At 41.0% G+C, this 18704-nt stretch overlaps 1 protein-coding gene and 1 pseudogene across 3 annotated transcripts in view; one reads left to right on the top strand and one right to left on the bottom strand.

The window, feature by feature from the left end:
• Frmpd4 (FERM and PDZ domain containing 4) overlaps window positions 1-18704 on the top strand; it is a 1105936-nt gene that overhangs the window by 47997 nt on the left and 1039235 nt on the right. For all 3 annotated transcript variants that reach the window (NM_001369234.1, NM_001033330.4, XM_017318528.2), the window contains exon 2: window positions 3246-3374. The gene's annotated coding sequence lies outside the window, so the exon portion shown is untranslated. The remainder of the gene's footprint in view (window positions 1-3245; window positions 3375-18704) is intronic.
• The window catches only part of Gm7209, a 97195-nt pseudogene that overhangs the window by 17107 nt on the left and 61384 nt on the right, over window positions 1-18704 (bottom strand).

Raw genomic sequence — 18704 nt, 5'->3', positions numbered from 1 at the left:
CCATGGATATTTTATTCTGTATTCTAGGGAGGAATGAAGTATCCACACGTGGGTCTTCCTTCTCTTGATTTTCTTGTGTTTTGGAAGTTTTATCTTGGGTATTCTAGATTTCTGGGCTAATATCCACTTATCAGTGAGTGCATATCAAGTGACTTCTTTTGTGATTGGGTTACCTCACTCAGGATAATATATCCTCCAGATACATCCATTTGCCCAAGAGTTTCATAAATTCATTGTTTTAATTGCTGAGTAGTACACCATTGTGTAAATGTACCTCATTTTCTGTATCCATTCCTCTGTTGAGGGACATCTGGGTTCTTTCCAGCTTCTGGCTATTATAAATAGGGATGCTATGAACATAGTGGAGCATGTGTCCTTATTACCACTTGGAACATCTTCTGGGTATATGCCCAGGAGAGGTATTGCTGGATCTTCTGGTAGTACTATGTCCAGTTTTCTGAGGAACTGCCAGACTGATTTCCAGAGTGGTTGTAGCAGCTTGCAATCCCACCAGCAATGGAGGAGTGTTCCTCTTTCTCCACATCCTAGCCAGCATCTGCTGTCACCTGAATTTTTGATCTTAGCTATTCTGACTGGTGTGAGGTGGAATCTCAGGGTTGTTTTGATTTGCATTTCCCTAATGATTAAGGATGTTGAACATTTTTTCAAGTGCTTCTCAGCCCTTTGGTATTCCTCTGTTGACATTTCTTTGTTTAGCTCTGTAACCCAATTTTTAATGGGTTTATTTGAATTTCTGGAGTTCAGCTTCTTGAGCTCTTTGTATATATTGGATATTAGTCCCATATCAGATTTAGGATTGGTAAAAATTCTTTCCCAATCTATTGGTGGCCGTTTTGTCTTATTGACATTATGTAGTGCCCTACAGAAGCTTTGAAATTTTATGAGGTCCCATTTGTTGACACTTGATCTTACAGCACAGGCCACTGCTTTTCTGTTTAGGAATTTTTCCCCTGTTCCCATATCTTCGAGGGTTTTCTGCACTTACTCCTCTACAGATTTCAGTGTCTCTGGTTTTATGTGGAGTTCTTTGATCCACTTGGACTTGAGCTTTGTACAAGGAGATAAGAATGGATCAATTCTCATTCTTCTACATGATAACAGCCAGTTGTGCCAGTACCATATGTTGAAAATGCTCTCGTTTTTCCACTGGATGGATTTAACTCCCTTGTCAAGTGACCATAGGTGTGTGGTTTCATTTCTGGGTCTTCAATTCTATTCCATTGATGTACCTGTCTGTCACTGTACCAGTACCATGCAGTTTTTTATCACAATTGCTCTGTAGTACAGCTTGAGGTCAGGCATGGTGATTTCACCATATGTTCTTTTATTGTTGAGAATAGTTTTTGCTATCTTAGGTTTTTTTGTTATTCCAGATGAATATGCAAATTGCCATTTCTAATTCGTTGAAGAATTGAGTTGGAATTTTGATGGGGATTGTATTGAATCTGTAGATTACTTTCAGCAGGATAGCCATTTTTACTATATTAGTCCTGCCAATCCATGATCATGGGAGATATTTCCATCTTCTGAGATCTTCTTCAATTTCTTTCTTCAGAGACTTGAAGTTCTTGTCATACAGATCTTTCACTTCCTTAGTTGGAGTCACACCAAGGTATTTTATATTATTTGTGACTATTGTGAAGGGTGTTGTTTCCCTAATTTCTTTCTCATCCTGCTTATCCTTTGTGTAAAGAAAGGCCACTGATTTGTTTGAGTTAATTTTATATCCAGCTACTGCAGTAAAGCTGTTTATCAGGTTTAGTTCTCTGATGGAGTTTTCAGGGTCCTCATCCTCATCTTTCCCTCCCTGCTGCTTCAAGTGTTTAAACAGTTCTCAAACTGTGGGTTCTGACTTTTGTGGAAAAATTAGTTATGAGGTAGCAACAGAATAATTTATGGTTGGGGGTTACCACAACTTCAGGAACTGTATTAAGGGGTGGCAGCATTAGGGAAGTTGAGAACCACTGCTTAAGCCTTGGTCAGGGATTTTTTTTAAAGGGGGGGATCCTTTTCTCCAGTTTTCTCTTCTTTGACTATATTTTGTCAGGAATTATGTATGGCAAAGCTTTCTAATTTTACTTACAATACTCATTTTTTTCCGCATGTGAATTAAGAAAGAACCCATCTTCATTTGTGAGACAACTCTTGACAGCTCTCCCTGTCTTCTACATAGTTTGCTACGAATAAAGATGTTTGTTGAAACACACACCTTAATTAGCCTTTTATTAATCTTTTGTGGTTCCTGTTGAGGTCAACCTGTATGTACGGCCTTGCAATTTGTTGCCTGGGATATCAGCATAACGTCAGAACCTTAAGCTATGACTTTGTGCAGCTGTGAACAAGAGACAATAGGCTGACAGATAGAGGAAGAGGAAGGAAGATGGATTTCCATATAGGCTGCGGCCTTGGCAAATGACTTACATTGATAGGTCTATGGAAACAACATCCTGGGAAGTAACTGCAAAAAAGGAAGAGAATATTTGGAACATTAGCAGGAGCGAAGGAATGGGGATACAGCACACTAGAGCCTTGTTGCAGACTGAGGGCACAGAAAGGCATCGTGTTGGCAACGATAAAAGAGTGTGGTTAGACATGGGGAAGGGTAAAGTCAGAGGAAGGAACCCGAGGGGCATCAGCACGCTGAGAAAGTGGAGAAAGACAGCAGTGAGCAGAAATGGAAGGGGAATTGTTCACTCTCTACTGAGAGACTCAGCATTTAGCAAATGAATGAATAGTAAAGTCCTTAGTGGTAAAATTAACCTGAAAGTTGTTCTGGAAGTGTTTTAGAGAACTATGCTTCTGTCCACCCCCCCCCCCCCACTCCTATGTCTTCCACTCAGCTGCTTATCCACTAAGAACAAATCTGCATTTCAAAATAGAAGTGTAATGGACACATTCCACTGACATTCTACCTCTTTGATTTGTTGGCAATTCTTGAATTCTGATTATGGTAAAGCATGTTTTCTTCTGCAGCAAAAGAATAAACTTTTTTTTCTAGTAGATATGAAAGAAAAGTCCGTATAACTCATCTTTGTCAGGAGTTTCATAAAGTTAGTCATTCTTGAAATGGAGGTTAGCAGAGATCGAGAAATTAGAAGAACATCCACTTATGGTGATCTTGTGGAGTAAGTCTGGCAATGAGTACATAAATGAGAGTGTGATTTACAAATGTGTAATGTATTTTGCACAGAGCTGATGAAAACTAAGTATTACTTATTTTACAGACACATGGAAAAGAAATGAAGAGGAAAAAAAGCTGTAGTTTAACGACCTGGCTATAAGTTACAGAGTGAAATCAAATAAAAAAATCCCAAACCCGATATTCTATTTCATCAGCGTTTGTGAAAATACAGGTGAGTGTTTTTATTCATCTTGCAACTTGACTATGACTAGACAGTAGCCAAGGCAGCAGTGCCACTTTGACTTAAAAAAATGTTGGGAGTTGTCTCACAAAATATAAGTAAATTCATATTATTTTCTTATTCCTGAACACATGTGTGAACTAGAGTGCTAAAGCATGAGAAACTGGATGTCTAGATCTATTGGTAGTGCTTCCCTACTCTGCACAGAACCCTTAGTCTGATTCCAAGTACTATATAAACCAGATGGGATGGTTCATGTCTATAATGGACGTAGTGATGGGAGAAACAAAAGGTCAAGGATATCCTAAGCTATAAAATGCATTTAAGGCCAAGTTGGGCTACCTGAGACTCTGTCTCAAATAAATAAATAGAGGTCTAGAAAGGCGGTTTAACAGTTAAGACCACATAGTACTCTTCAGGCTACCAGAGTTCAGTTAGTGGTACCCCTATCTAGTGGACCCAAGCTACCTGCAATGCCAGATCCTAGTGACCCTACTCATTTGACTTTGACAAGCATGTGCAGCACACACATACACAAAACACACACAAATAATAAAAAGAATTATTTAAAGACTATGTATTTATTTATTTTATGTGTGTGGATCGTGTGCATGCAGAAGCCCTCAGAGGACAGAAGGGGACATTGGATCCCATAGAACTGGACTTACAGGCAGTTGGGAATTAAAAGACTGAACCTGGGCCTTCTACTAGTGCAGTAAGTACTCTTAACTGCTGAGCCAACTCTCTAGCTCATAAAAATAAATCTTAAAAAAATTAAGTAAAATGTCAAGTCATTGAGTTTTAAAAGATCTATTTTTTAATTAGCAATTTATGAACTGTACATCCATTCTGAAAAATAGGCAGGAATTGGTGAACTGAGCAGAGGCAGGCTTTGATGACAGGAAAGGCTGAGGAGAAAGCAAAGCCAAGGAATAAAAACTACATTGGTTACTTTGTTTCTGTTAGACTATTTACAGGCTACTAGTGGCTCCCAGCTACCTGTAAGCCCAGATCCTAGTGACCCTACTCCTTTGACCTCCACATCTGTGTATAGCACAAAGACACACACACACTGAAGTCTGAAAGAAAGAAAGGCTTGGTCTGGTCTTAGGCAGTAACATGTTTACATGTTTATTCACTTCCTGGGGATATCTTTCTCACCCAGGTGTGTGGATGGCCAAAATGCCTACAAAAATCTATGGGCTGTGGCCTCTTATAGGGTTAGAAATTACTTACATAGTCCACAAGGGAAGCTGGGATGTGTAGTCTTCAGCAGGAAACTCATTCCTAACTCTGAGAGGAAGTTTAAAAGAAAATGCAGTGCTGGGTGGTTAAAGTTGTTTTCTGATGAGGAGGGTTTTTGTCCAAGACCCATTGAAGTAGGGGATCCTCCAGTCATGTAGTAGGCAGAGGGTCTTAACTTTATTGGCTGTGATGGATCAGGCAATCACCATCCTGTCTTCCTGAAGAGATTTGGAAACTAATTATTAGAGGTTTACAATCAGATGATTAGGTTACCGAGTAAAATGGAGATTCTCTGGGAAGGTTGAGAACTAGGAAGGGACAGAGGCAAGAGAAATGGAGTGGGCCAGTGAGAGGAAGTGGGCATAGAGTTGACACAAGGGAACAGTAACTAGTCCCACTGTCAGAACTATTGCACCAACATGAGCCAACAGAAGTAGCAAGGAGCTACAGAGCATCAAAGGAAGGGAACAGAAGAAAACAGAAGAATTGTGTTTGGCTCAGTGTGAAATGGATGAAGGTCCCTTTTAGCCATTTTCTCCACTGCCTCTCAAGGATCTTTTTATAGCTGTGTTGGGAACAAATAGAGCTGTCATAGGGTGGAAACTATTGGGAGAGCTTGTGTGGAACATTTTGTTTGGGTATAGGGTAAAACATTTAAAAGATAGCACAAGAACCTAATTATGAGAATAATGAGGAAAGAATGATCAAGAGAGTAGAGCCAGAGTGGGAGGGAACCCAGAAAGTTTTGTTTCATCCCTCTGTCCTTAGGCCTCTTTTCTAACCAGCTAGGATTTGTTGGTGGTATAGAAGTTATCGTTGTTTGGGGAAATTATATCCTTAGCAGCAGTCAGAACTAGTCCTTTTTACCTCTGGAGTATCGGAGCAGCTAAGGACCACTCCAGCCATTGGGTGCAGGCTGATCAAAGCTGGTAACAGAGAAAGTAATGGATGCAAAGAAGGTTTCAATCCAGCTGTTTTAGCTCTGAGTCCCCCAAACTATCTAAAGTGGCAAAAAGAGGGATGCAGTGGATGGCCCATGACCTGTCTATTAGTCTCCTTTCAGTGCTCACCCAAAGTGCTCTTGGAGTTTTGGGTGCTAATCTTCAGTGTAATGCCTTTATAGCTGATGAAAGAGCAATGGATGGGCAGAGGTTAGAGCATCTCAGAAGAGGTTCTATCCAAGAGGCCATGATAAGGGAGTAGGTGGGTTGGGGAACACCCTCATAGAAGCAGGGGAAGGGAGAAAGGGATAGAGGATTCCTGGGGTGGGGTAACTGGGAAAGGGGAACAACATCTAAAATGTAAAAAAAGAAAATATCCAATTAAAAAAATAAAAAAACCATGTCATTTTCCATAGTGCTAATGTATAATCCATTATTAATTTTTGATACACTTTACATAAATATATACAAGAAGAATTCATAGTTATATGGGGCTATAAAATATTAAAATTAATTGATCAGTGGGAAAAAAAGAGGCCATGATAAAACTTAACAGCTGGCAACGATCCAGAACATAAGTCAGGAGGTAATAACTGTACAACGTTGTGGGGAACATTCAGAGACAAAGCTACATGAGGAAAACTGTTACATCAAGAGCCAATATAACATATGTTAAAGGCAATTGTACAACTGTCTGGAGAGTGTAGCAGAGTTCTATAGAGAGATGGGGTAACTGTAATTATCTGTTTGTTTGCGTCAGACTCCTGCAGAAGGAACAGGCACCTGAAAGCTTTGTAAAAGAAGTCAGTTAAAGTCAGCATCCAAGGGATGAATCTGAACAGGAAACATTTAACTGATATTCCTTACTTCCACATATGATGAACTTTGTATATTTATTTCAAATATTAACAATAACTCATATTATTTAATGAACAAAACCAGAGTAACTCAAACAAAACACAACTTCAGTGGGAAATAATTTGACAAAGTAAAATCTTAAAAATTGGGAACTTTAGTTACCATTTCTAGTATTTGAAAACATGACAATTCATATTTTTTTCCTGTTTGTTTGGGACAGAGTTCTTTGTGTAGCCCTAGATGCCCTGGAACTTGCTCTGTAGACCAGGTTGGCTTTGAACTCAGAGATCCACCTACCTCTGCCTCTCAAGTGCTGGAATTAAAGGCATGCACTATTATGCCCAACTGACAATACATATTTTTCTTAACATTAGAGTACCATAACTATATTTCAAGAGACAATTTAATTCTAAGTTGTATTTCTGAAAAATAAATTATTTTCAATTTTAAAAAGTGTATTCCCAGAGACACTGACTGCCTGTCAAGAGGAAATGATTCATTTTTACAGTTTACACTGAACAACAATAAGCTTTTAAAAATTAACCCTATTATCAGACTCTTTTAAACATATTTGAATATATTTGAATTCCATACACTCAACCAACAGATGAAAGACAAAAACAGTCACTCATGTCCAATCTGTAATAAATAACTTGCACGTAACATAGTCTGAATTGACAAAGAAGGCTAAAGCCAACACTTCAGTCCCTCTGCCAATGGTCAAGTCTTTAGTTCAAGACAGTGACAGTAGTAACCCTATTACTTAACATAATTTTATTTAAAAAATAGGATGGTTATTTTCTTAATTATGGTTCTTATTGCTGTTATGAAACACTATGACCAAAAATCAGGTTGGGAGAAAAGGGTTATTTGGCTTAAACTTCCATATTGCTGTTCGTTATTGAAGGAATTCAGGACAGGAACTGAAATAGAGCAGGAGCTGATGCAGAGGCCATGGAGGGGTGCTGCCTATTGGCTTGCTTCCTCTGGCTTCTTCAGCCTATTTTCTTATAGAACCCATAACCAGTAGAGCAGGAGTGGCAACATACATAGTGGTCTGGGCCCTCCTCATCAATCACTAATAAAGAAAATACACTAAGAACGTACCTCCACACCAATCCTACAGAGGCATTTTCTCAATTGAGGCTCCCTCTGATGGCTTGTGTTACGTTGACACAAAATCAGCCAGTACAGTTGTGAGAGACATAATTTGTCAAGTGAAATAACTGAATTAAAATGAATTTTAACAAGTAACAAATCTGTCTTTTGGAATTTCTTAGAAAACTACAAGCATCACTGCCAAAGCCAGCATATTCCTTCTAGGCTTCAAGGTGACATTGTAGGTACTCTAAGAGTTTACAATTAGTAAGAAAATCTTTTGTGAGGTTATGATATTATGATTTCATAGTTTTATTTCTGTTCAGTTAGAGCCTTAAAAGTATAATTCTTAAATTAAAGAAACTTTAGTGTCAAAATAAACTTTAAACTAAAAATACTGTTTACAGGGAGACTGACCTTTTTGTGTACTTTTTCAAAATGCCACTTTTTATATGACTCAGTTTATCCAAATAATTAAAGCTGAAGAAAGATAGCAAAAACATTATATTTTTGTATGATTTGGGTTTTAACCAATAATTTAATTTTTTATTCACTTTACATCCTGATTAAGGCCCCCATCCTCCTCTCCTCCAAGTCCCACCCTTACGAATCCTCCCCCCAGAGGATTCTCCTCAGAGAAGGAGAAACCCCCTTGGGTACCACTCCACCCTGGGGCATGTAGTCCCAGCAGGGCTAGGCACATTCTCTTTAACTGAAGCCCAATCAGGCAGTACAGGTAGGAAAAGGGGATCCAATGTCAATAGACATAGACTGAGACAGCCCCTGCTCCAATTATCAGAGGACGCACATGAAAACCAAGCTATACATCTGCTACAAATGTATAGGGGCCCTAGATCCAGCCCTTGCCTGTTCCCTGGTTGATGGCCTAGTCCCTGTGATCCCCTATTGTCCCAGGTTAGTTAACTCTGTAGATCTTCTTGTGGTGTCTTTAACACCTCCAGCTTGCCCAGCTTTATCCCCCACTCTTCCTCCAGACTCCTGGAGCTATCTACCCTTACTTTTCTGAGACACTGTCAAATTGATTTCCAAAGAAGTTGTTCAAGTTTTCATTTCTACCATCAATGGAAGAATATTCCCCTTGCTCCACATCCTCGCCAGGATGGGCTGTCTCACTTGAGTTTTTTTTTATCTTGGCCGTTCTGATGGGTGTAAGATGGAATCTTGGGGTCATTTTGATTTGCATTTCCCTGATAACTAAGGATGATGAACATTTCTTTAAGTGCTTCTCAGCCATTCAAGATGCCTCTGTTGAGTATGACCCAGTTTTATAACAAACCATCTTAGGAGCCTGGTCTTGACTTCTTAATGTCAGAAAAGGAATACAAGGAGGAGTAGAAGAATACCATGTGACCATCTTAACCAAGATCATGGTAAAATCATTTGGCTCTGATGAGGTCACCAGCCAAAATGGAGGTAAACCCCATAGTTGTTATTTACTCCAAGGTACAGATCTTGTGTGGTGAACCTATCAGGCACGCACCCTTTTCTTACACAAAAGTTGAATTCAATTTACATAGAAGTACACTTTAGCAAATTACAATTACATCTGCATAGATTTTGTTTTTATTGTCAACCCTTTCTGTTAAAAGTTTCAAACAAACTTCTTATTACAGAATTTACACATCTATTAAATCACACTCAATGAATGTACAAACCCTGAAATATAGAAAGTCAAAGCTGAGTAAACCTTTAAAGATAGTAGACAAAAATCAAGGAAAAATGGGGAGAATTTAGGAGTTAAACAACTTGCTATATGTAACCTCTATGGTAAATAGTTTATAGTTTAGTTGCTCTCAACCTCAAAGTATTTCCTGAGCTATTCTGTTTTCCTGTCCTGCTCACTGCTATTCTGTTTTTTTGACCTGCTCCCTGTTGCAGAGTCAGGTAGCCTGCCAGACCCAGGACAGAGGCTTTGGTGGAAACTTTTTAAACAAACATACTCTGGTCTAGAGTAGATAGGCAAAATTCTAACTGCAGAACCAAATGAGTACAGTAGAATAGCATGAAACAAGGTTTTCTTTCTTTTTCTATATTTTTTATTGGATATTTTATTTATCTACGTTCCAAAAGTTATCCCCTTTTCTGGTTTCCCCTCCAGAAAACCCCTATCCCATTCCCCCTCTCCTCCGTTTTTATGAGGGTGCTCTCCCACCCACCCACTCCTGCCTCCCTGCCCTGTCATTCAGCTACACTGAGGCATCCGAGCCTGCACAGGAAGAAGAGCTTCCCCCTCCATTGATGCCAGACAAGCCCATTCTCTGCTACATATGTGGCTGGAGGCATGGGTTCCTCCAGGTGCTCTCTTTGGTTGGTAGTTTAGTCCCTGGGAGCTCTGAAGGTACTGATTGGTTAATATTTTTGTTCTTCCTATGGGGTTGCAAAACCCTTCAGCTCTTATACTTCTTTCTCTAACTCCTCCATTGGGGACTTTATGCTCAGTCCAATGGTTGGCTGGGAGCATTCGCCTCCTTATTTGTCAGGCTCTGGCAGAGCCTCTCATGAGACAGCTATATTCAGTGCCTGTCAGCAAGCACTTCTTTTTTTTAATATTTTATATTTAATAATTTTAAAAATATTTTTAAATATTTTTATTAAAATATTTTTATTAAAGGGAAGAGGAGAGAGAAGTGAGAGAAAAGAGGGTTGAGAGGACAAAGGAATAAGAGAGCGAGGTGCAGGCTGAGCACCCCTTTTTATGGTCTTCACTGTTGCTAGGTAACTGGGGAGGAGTTTAGGGTGAAGGTCAGAAGCTTGGGCCATTGCTTAAGTGACTACTGACCATGCTTCTCTTATGGGGGCTGTGGGAGGTGGTACCTTAGGCAGGGGCCGGAGTTCCAGGAGCATGAGGGAATGCCTACCATGTCATGTAGGTAAATTTTGACCATCAGGGTTCAGACCTCAGCTCGACTGGAGACCAGCCTGCAATTCCCCACATAAGTGGATCAAAGACCTCCACAAAAGACCAGAGACACTGAAATTAATAGAGGAGCAAGCACTTCTTGACATCCACAAAAATTGTCTGGGTTTGGTGTCTGTATATGGGATGAATACCCAGGTGGGGCAGTCTTTGGATGGCCTTTCCTTTGGTCTCTGTGCCACACGTTGTCTCCATATTTCTTCCCATGAAAATGTTGTTCTCCCTTCTATGAAGGACTGAAGCACCCACACTTTGGTCTTCTTTCTTCGTGAGATTCAGGAGGGATGCAGGGATGGTTCAATATAGGGAAATCCATCAATGTGATCCACTATATAAATAAACTCGAAGAGAACCACATGATCATCTCATTAGATGTTGAGAAAGCATTTGATAAAATTCAATACCTTCATGGTAAAAGTCTTGGAAAATTCAGGAATTCAAGGCCCATACATGAATACAGTAAAAGCAATATACAGCCAACATCAAACTAACTGCAGAGAGACTTGAAGCAATCCCACTAAAATCAGGGTCTAGACAGTGTGGGACCATGAATAGCAGTCTGTTTTCTGGTTGAGCTATGTTAAAACCCTGGAGTCACAACAGGTAACTCTGCAATGGATAGAAGGAAATTTGATATGCTCCCAGACACTAGGCTCCTGACATGGACATCAGGTCCATTATTCTGTGGCCATCAGCCACATAGGGCAAAGCCCCAAGTCCCTGGCATTCTGTCTGGACTCCACCCACACAGTTACCTGGCAACAGTCAGATATGCTCCTCCCCACAGTTATCTGGCAATAGCCAAGTAGGCCTGGCCCACTATAAAAGGGGCTGCTTGTCCCCTCCTCCTACTTTTACTCTCTTAGTCTCTTTCTCTTGCCTCTCTCTCTGGCCCTCTCTCCATGTGGCCATGGCTGGCCTACAATAAATGCCTTAAAACCATGGATTGCCTCTTATCAGGACTTACAGTCCTGGAGCAATGGAGCAGGTCTTTCTCTAAAGAGCCACACCTAATCTCACACAGGCGGCCTGTCTGTGTTCTCAGCCATGGTCACTTCCAAGCCAAGGCATCCCCCAAGAGAGCTTAGGACACTCTTGTCCCCTCTAGAAGCAGCTGGTGCTTTCCTCCCTGTCATTTTCCCTTCAGCCCCAGGCCAGAGCCAGTCCACAGCATCTAGTGGCATCTGTGGTGCCCAAGAGTGAGAACCTGCCTTCCTCAGCCATCATGCAGGCCTGGGGACCCCAAGCCAATTCTGGTAGTTCTGTGGGGACCTCAGACTGTGCCTCCCCATACCTGAAGCAGGGTTGTGCAGCTTCTCACAGCCTGACATCTGCCTGGCAGCAGTGGGTAGGGTGCACACAGTCAAACATCCCTCATACTACCTCCACTAGTGGCCCTAGCCCTGTGGTGGATCAGACACATGGGATACCATTTTTAACCCACAAGACAAGGCTGCCCACTCTCTCCATATCTATTCAACATAGTACTTGAAGTCCTTGACAGAGCAATTAGACAACAAAGCAGGTCAAATTGATATAAAATCAAAAGGAAGAAGTAAAAATATCAATATTTGCAGATGATATGATAGTATACTTAAGTGACCTCAAAAATTCCACCAGAAATAAGAACACCTGCTCCACTATGTTCATAGCAGCCTTATTTATAATAGCCAGAAGCTGGAAAGAACCCAGGTGTCCTGCAAAAGAAGAATGGATACAAAAATGTGGTACATTTACGCAATGGAGTACCACTCAGCAATTAAAAACAATTGATTTATGAAATTCTTGGACAAATGGATGTACCTGGAGAATTTCATCCTTAGTGAGATAACCCAATCACAAAAGAAGTCATTAGATATGCATTCACTGATAAGTGGATATTATCCCAGAAACATAGAACACCCAAGATACAAATTGCAAAACACAAGAAAATCAAGAAGAGGGAAGACCAATGGGTGGATACTTCATTTCTCCTTAGAATAGGGACCAAAATACCCATGAAAGGAGTTACAGAGACAAAGTTTGTAGCTAAGACGAAAGGATGGACTATCCAGAGACTACCCCACCCAGGGATCCATCCCATAATCAGCCACCAAACCCAGACACTATTTCATATGCCAGAAAGATTTTGCTGAAGGGACCCTGTTATAGCTGTCAAGTAAGAGGCTATGCCAGTGCCTGGCAAATACAGAAGTGGATGCTCACAGTCATCTATAAGATGGAACACAGGGCCCCCAATGGAGAATCTAGAGAAAGCACCCAAGGATCTGAAGGAATCTGCAACCCTATAGGTGGAACAACAATATGAACTAACCAGTACCCTCAGAGCTTGTGTTTCTAGCTGCATATGTAGCAGAAGATGGCCTAGTCGGCCATTATTGGGAAGAGAGGCCCCTTGGTATTGCAAACTTTATACAATACAGGGGAATGCCAAGGCCAAGAAGTGGGAGTGGGTGGGTAGGGCAGCAGATTGGGGAGAGGGTATAGGGAACTTTTGGGATAGCATTTGAAATTTATATAAAGAAAATATCTAATAAAAAAATTCCACCAGACAATTCCCCTAAATCTGATAAACAAATTCAGCAAAGTAGCTGGATATAAAATTAACTCAAACAAATCAGTGGTCTTCCTCTACTCAAAGGATAAACAGGCTGAGAAAGAAATTAGGGAAACAACACCCTTCATAATAGTCACAATATAAAATATCTTGGTTTGACTCTAATGAAACAAGTGAAAGATCTGTAGACAAGAACTTCAAGTCTCTGAAGAAAGAAATCAAAGAAGACCTCAGAAGTGGCTATCTTGCAGAAAGCATTCTACAGATTCAATGCAATCCCCATCAAAATTCTAACTTAACTCTTCATAGAGTTAGAAGGAGCAATTCGCTATTATAAATAAGGCTGCTATGAACATAGTGGAGCATGTGTCCTTCTTACCGGTTGGGACATCTTCTGGATATATGCCCAGGAGAGGTATTGCTGTATCCTCTGGTAGTACTATGTCCAATTTTCTGAGGAACCGCCAGACTGATTTCCAGAGTGGTTGTACAAGCTTGCAATCCCACCAACAATGGAGGAGTGTTCCTCTTTGTCCACATCCACGCCAGCATCTGCTGTCACCTGAATTTTTGATCTTAGCCATTCTGACTGGTGTGAGGTGGAATCTCAGAGTTGTTTTGATTTGCATTTCCCTGATGATTAAGGATGTTGAACATTTTTTCAGGTGCTTCTCTGCCATTCGGTATTCCTCAGGTGAGAATTCTTTGTTCAGCTCTGAGCCCCATTTTTTAATGGGGTTATTTGGTTTTTCTGGAGCCCACAGCCTTGAGTTCTTTATATATATAGGATATTAGTCCCCTATCTTATTTAGGATAGGTAAAGATCCTTTCCCAATCTGTTGGTGGTCTTTTTGTCTTATTGACGGTATCTTTTGCCTTGCAGAAGCTTTGGAGTTTCATGAGGTCCCATTTGTCAATTCTCGATCTTACAGCACAAGCCATTGTTGTTCTATTCAGGAATTTTTCCCCTGTGCCCATATCTTCAAGGCTTTTCCCCACTTTCTCCTCTATAAATTTCAGTGTCTCTGGTTTTATGTGAAGTTCCTTGATCCACTTAGATTTGACCTTAGTACAAGGAGATAGGTATGGATCGATTCGCATTGTTCTACATGATAACAACCAGTTGTGCCACCACCATTTGTTGAAAATGCTGTCTTTCTTCCACTGGATGGTTTTAGCTCCCTTGTCAAAGATCAAGTGACCATAGGTGTGTGGGTTCATTTCTGGGTCTTCAATTCTATTCCATTGGTCTACTTGTCTGTCAGTATACCAGTACCATGCAGTTTTTATCACAATTGCTCTGTAGTAAAGCTTTAGGTCAGGCATGGTGATTCCACCAGAGGTTCTTTTATCCTTGAGAAGAGTTTTCTATGCCCCTCCTTAGAATTGGGAACAAAACACCCATGGAAGGAGTTACAGAGACAAAGTTTGGAGCTGAGACGAAAGGATGGACCATCTAGAGGCTGCCATATCCAGGGATCCACCCCATAATCAGCTTCCAAACGCTGACACCATTGCATACACTAGCAAGATTTTATTGAAAGGACCCAGATGTAGCTGTCTCTTGTGAGACTATGCCGGGGCCTAGCAAACACAGAAGTGGATGCTCACAGTCAGTTATTGGATGGCTCCCAATGGAGGAGCTAGAGAAAGTGCCCAAGGAGCTAAAGGGATCTGCAACCCTATAGGTAGAACAACATTATGAACTAACCAGTACCCCGGAGCTCTTGACTCTAGCTGCATATGTATCAAAAGATGGCCTAGTCGGCCATCACTGGAAAGAGAGGCCCATTGGACACGCAAACTGTATATGCCCCAGTACAGGGGAATGCCAGGGCCAAAAAAATGGGAATGGGTGGGTAGGAAAGTAGGGGGGGGAGGGTATGGGGGACTTTTGGGATAGCATTGGAAATGTAATTGAGGAAAATATGTAATAAAAATATTAAAAACAAACAAACAAAAAAACAACAACAACAACAAAAAAGAAAGAGCAATTCGCAAATTCATTTGGAATAACAATAACAAACAAAAAAACCAGGATAGCGAAAACTATTCTCAAAAATACAAGAACATCTGAGGAAGTCAGCATCTATGACCCCAAGCTGTATTACAGAGCAATATGATTAAAAAAAAAACTGCATATTATTGATACAGTTGACAGAGAGGTCGATCAATGGAATAGAACTGAAGACCCAGAAGTGAACCCACACACCTATGACCATGTGATCATTGACAAAGAAGCTAAAATCATCCAGTGTAAAAAAAGATAGCATTTTCAACAAATGGTGCTGGTTCAACTGGCAGTCAACAAGTAGACGAATGCAAATCAATCCATTCTTATCTCCTTGTACAAAGCTCAAGTCCAAGTGGATCAAGGAACTCCACATAACACCAGATACACTGAATCTAATAGAGGAGAAAGTGAGAGAAAGCCTTGAACACATGGGCATAGGGGAAAATTTCCTGATCAGAACACCAATGGCTAATGCTCTAAAATCAACAATAGACAAATGAGACCTCATAAAATTGCAAAGCTTCTGTAAGGCAAAGGACATTGTCAATAGAACAAAAGTGCAACCAACAGATTGGAAAAAGATCTTTACCAGTTCTACATCCAATAGAGGGCTAATATCCAATATATACAAAGAACTCAAGAAGTTAGACTCCAGAGAACAAAATAACCCTATTAAAAATGGTATAGCTGTCTCATGTGAGGCTATGCTGGGGCCTAGTAAACACAGAAGTGGAGGCTCATAGTCAGCTATTGGATATATCACAGGGCCCCGAATGGAGGAGCTAGAGAAAGTACGCAAGGAGCTAAAGGGATCTGCAACCCTATAGGTGAAACAACATTATAAACTAACCAGTACCCCGGAGCTCTGGACTCTAGCTGCATATGTATCAGAAGATGGCCTAGTCAGCCATCAGTGGAAAGAGAGGCCCATTGGTTTTGCAAAATTTATATGCCTCAGTACAGGGGAACGCCAAGGCTAAGAAGTGGGAGTGGGAGGGTAGGGGAGTGGAATAGGGGTATGGGAGACTTTTGGGATAGTATTGAAAATGTAAATGAAGAAAATACCTAATTAGAAAGACAACAACAAAAAATGGGATACAGGGCAAAACAAAGAATTCTCTACTGTGGAATACAAAATGGCCAAGAAGCATCTACAGAAATGTTCAACATACTTAGTCATAAGGGAAAAGCTGACCTCAGATGCTGGTGATGATGTGGAGAAAGAAGAACAGTCCTCCATTGCTAGTGGGATTGCAGAGTGGTACAACCACTCTGGAAATCAGTCTGGCAGTTCCTCAGAAAATTAGACATAGTACTACCTGAGGACCCAGTAATACCACTGATGGGCATATACCTAAAAGATACTCCAACATGTAACAAGGACACTTGCTCCACTATGTTCATAGCAGCCTTATTTATAATAGCCAGAAGCTGAAAATAACCCAGATGTTCTACAGCAGAGGAATGGATACAGAAAATGTCATACATTTACACAATAGGGTACCACTCAGTCATTAAAAACAATGACTTCATGAAATTCTTAGGCAAAGGGATGGAACTAGAAAATATCATCTTGAATGAGGTAACCAAGTCACAAAAGAATACACATGGTAATCACTGATAAGTGGATAATTAGTCCAAACCTTGGAATACCCAAGATAAAATTCACAGACTGCGTGAAACAAGTTTTTCAATATTATCTATATCCAAAATACATTTACATCTCTGTAAGTCTGCATTCAGCAATCTTGATACCAATAACCAGTTTGTGTGTGTCTATGGATGGGAGCAAGAGCCTGAAATGCTTTAGTACTTAGCTGGTATGTTGTGTCCGGCCAGTGGCTCACATGTCTGGGTTCTAGTCTGGAAAGGCATCTTGGAATCTGGAAGAGAAGAGGGAGCTAGGCAGACAAGAGAAAGATGTAACCAAGACAGTCATTCTGATCAAGGTTCAATTTTAATGTCAGCAAACACGCTTTATAAAGAAGAGGGGAGGCCCGCCCCTAGCCACCCAAAGATCCTTTGAAGTAGATAGGTCAGCCTTCTAGTGGGAACTCTGGAACCGCAGTTTGGTGTTAACTCCAGAAAATTCTTGGAAGAGAACCGGTTAGGCCTCAGGCAGGTTGGGCCTCAGGCAGGTAGTGGCACATCAAAGGAGCAGCACAGCAGGTGGCTCCGCTTAAGCTGCAGATGGTCACAGCCAGCCTTGCTAGGCTGGAAGGAGGTAACATTTCCCCCCCTTTAAATAATATTAAACAAAACTGTACTGAGGCAAAAAAAAAAATTATTTATGCTCTATAATTCTGCCTGAATTCTTAGGGTCCAATGAAGAAACCTGTCTCAGTGGGAATCCTTAACTTTTCTCATGGTAAACCCTTATTTGGAAAAGACTGTCCTTTCTGTCCTAGTAACTTCTTTGCTGAATTTCTCCTGAATTTCACGGTCATACTAGGACGTTGGAACTCTGGTGAAGACTTAACTATATCAGGATTTGATTTTTAAAAGCACTATAATAAGATAACACTAAAGGAGAGCACGTGGATCCTCCTCCGCATTCTAGGATGACAGGTGGGGAACAGGGAGGAGGGGATGACAACCGGCTCTGTAGTACAAGGCCAATTGGCTTTTTAGAGTGGGAGTCTGTGAAGGGCTTGCCCTTCTAGCTGTATGGTCTCCAACCTCTCCCCCCTCCCCCATTAATTAAGTTTAATAGGGCCACGCTTAACTGAGGTGATCAAAAGATTTTCTCATCCGTAGATGAGTGGGCTTTAACCATGGCTTGGGGGAAATTGACCCGATTCCTCCTGTGGGTGCTGTCACGACCCACATTTGTGGCTCTTGGTATCTTTTGGGGAGGGGAGGCAGAGCCTTAGAAAGATATTTTTGGTTGTAACTGGAACTAGATACCAACCTCCATCCAAACCGGGTGTATCTCACAGGGAACCCAGAAATGTTCAAGCTGGACCTTCCCCTGCAGTAAATTTCTGCACCCAAGTGGTACCCGTACTGTATTCGTATGATCACAAATCAGTATGCATAGTTCTGAGTACTGTGCAGCTCCTAAAGGAGAATTGTCAACCTCAGATTTAGCAAGGCCTCGACAAGAGTTATATCACTAGTAACACCACAATTTGTGGCTCTTAGGCTATATTAAGAGCTGGAGGTCACCCTCCTCATCTCTGTTATTCCCACAGCCTGAGGAACTAAGGGGACCTTGCAATAACAGCAAGGGTGGAAATCCAGAGACCAGCTAAGGGACTAAGCCTGTCTATCAGAATAAAAACCAATTTCTTCTAATATTTGAAATTTCTGGCTTTCTAGCGCTCATAGCAAACCTAAATTTAAAGTCAGACCAAAAGCCACAATATGTCTTTAGAATGAAAATAACAGCTGCCTCTAGCATGCTCTAGGGGGCGGGGCTGCACGTCCACTGCAGTCCGGCTGAAAGTGTAGATTGACCTGCATGAAAGACAAAAATCCTAGACAGTGAAGAGTAACATCACAAAGCTTCTTTTGGGGAAGTCCAGGTACTTTATTCAGTTACAACTTAGCAAGGCTCAGCTCAGTCTCTGGGCTGGTTTTAGAATTAGTAAAAAGGCCAGAGACTCTCTGGAAGTGGGGGATGTGCTCTGAATTAACTTTGCTAGGTAATTAAGAATATAGTTATCTA

Source organism: Mus musculus, chromosome X (genome assembly GCF_000001635.26).
Source record: "Mus musculus strain C57BL/6J chromosome X, GRCm38.p6 C57BL/6J".
In the NCBI taxonomy this organism is placed as follows: Eukaryota; Metazoa; Chordata; class Mammalia; order Rodentia; family Muridae; genus Mus; species Mus musculus.
Note: the sequence above shows the minus strand (reverse complement) of the source record. Positions and strands in the feature narration are given on the sequence as shown.